Genomic DNA, 1,562 nt, shown 5'->3' with positions numbered 1-1,562 from the left:
GAAAAGGGGGGGGGGCGTTGTCGATTATAATGCAGTTCACCCTGCTCTGCAGCTTCTCCAGGTCTGCTGCGCCACGCGGATCGATACCGCCACTAATCAGATTCTCCCAAGTAAATCCGTCTGCTGATTTTTTTTTTCTTTTTTTTTTTTTTAAATTTGCTAAATAAATCAGGGAGCTCTACGCCCTGAGAACAAGGTGGCAGGAACAGCGTCGGTAGTGAGTCTGCTCTTGTGGGCACGGAGGTGTCGAGAGCTTTGGCTCCCAACCCCGTGGCGATGCCCCTTAGCTTCTGGGCAGCCCTCCACTGAGGTTTGGGGTGGCATCTGGGTGGTATTGTGCCATTTTGCTTTGTTCCAGCTCTTGACACCCTCAAGTTGAAGCGGGGGCTGGCCCCATCCAAAGATTTCAAGCTCCAGATCTCTCTTTAGCGCTTCTGGTTTGGGAATTCATTTAACTTTTGACACCGGCGAGGCTGGAAGCGGAGCGAAGCCCCCACAATGCACCGCTCCCTCCTTGCAGCTTCCTTTCATATAAGAGAAAAAAAAAAAATCTCTCTTTAAATCACAGTCTCCAGCTAAAAATAAAACTTGCTTTTAGTTTAATAGGAGGACGGGTTGGGTTTCTAGCAGAGGAACCGAGCGGCACAACAGCATCAGTTTCTTGCTCCTCTTGATTTCTCATGTTAAGAGTGTTCCTGGATATTGAAATTGGAGGGCCAGAGCCCCCAGGGATGGGGTGGGTTTGTCACCCCCCCAGTGAAATGAGCTCATTGTAAAGCCCAAGAGAGTGGGCTCTTCCTTCAGTGCTGTTTCAGCTCTGGATACTTGCTTTTAATGGCATCGCTGGTTCTTGGGTTCTTTTTGATGTTTTATTCTCAAGCTGCTTTTTTTTTTTTGGCAACTTTGAGTAGCTCTTCTTTTTTTGCTGCTGCTGATACCCAGTGTAACTGGGAGTCCTTCACATCCAAGCTGGCCAAAACACGCTCTTATAAACACTGGGGGTTTTTTTGCCTAGAATCAAATGTTGAGAAACATATTTTGGTGTTTTCTTGTTCACTAAAATAGATACTTGTGCCGTTTTGCCCTGTGGTAGCAATAAACAAACCCGGGAGCATCCGGGCAAATTCTAGCCAAAGAATTGGGCAGAGCAAGGCAATGCAGCTGGACCTGCTTTGAGTAAAAAAGACTATTTATTTTTTTCCAAATTTTGCTTTAAGGTTCTGTTTTGCTCATCCTGTTGTGGTGGTTGATAAGGTCCCACCTGAAGGCAGGTCCCACTGTGCTGGGGAAATCATAGAATCATAGAATTGCCCAGGCCAGAAGGGACCTCCAAAGGCCATCTAGTCCGACCCCCCCGCAGTCAGCAGGGACACCCCCAACTAGACCAGGTTGCCCAGGGCCTCATCGAGCCTCTCCTTGAATATCTCCAGGGATGGGGCCTCAACCACCTCCCTGGGCAACCTGTTCCAGTGCTCCACCACCCTCACAGTGAAGAACCCTCTCCTAATCATAGAATCATAGAATCATAGAATGGTCTGGGTTGGAAGAGACCCTTGGGATCA

At 48.2% G+C, this 1,562-nt stretch overlaps 1 protein-coding gene across 1 annotated transcript in view; it reads left to right on the top strand.

Annotated features, from left to right (window-relative positions):
• The window catches only part of LOC106893741 (wiskott-Aldrich syndrome protein family member 2-like), a 42,266-nt gene that overhangs the window by 29,524 nt on the left and 11,180 nt on the right, over positions 1-1,562 (top strand).

The sequence above is a fragment of the Calidris pugnax genome, unplaced genomic scaffold, assembly GCF_001431845.1.
Source record: "Calidris pugnax isolate Ruff unplaced genomic scaffold, ASM143184v1 scaffold230, whole genome shotgun sequence".
NCBI classification, from domain to species: Eukaryota; Metazoa; Chordata; class Aves; order Charadriiformes; family Scolopacidae; genus Calidris; species Calidris pugnax.
The sequence above is the reverse complement of the archived record's forward strand: the minus strand, read 5'-3'. Positions and strand labels throughout refer to the sequence as shown.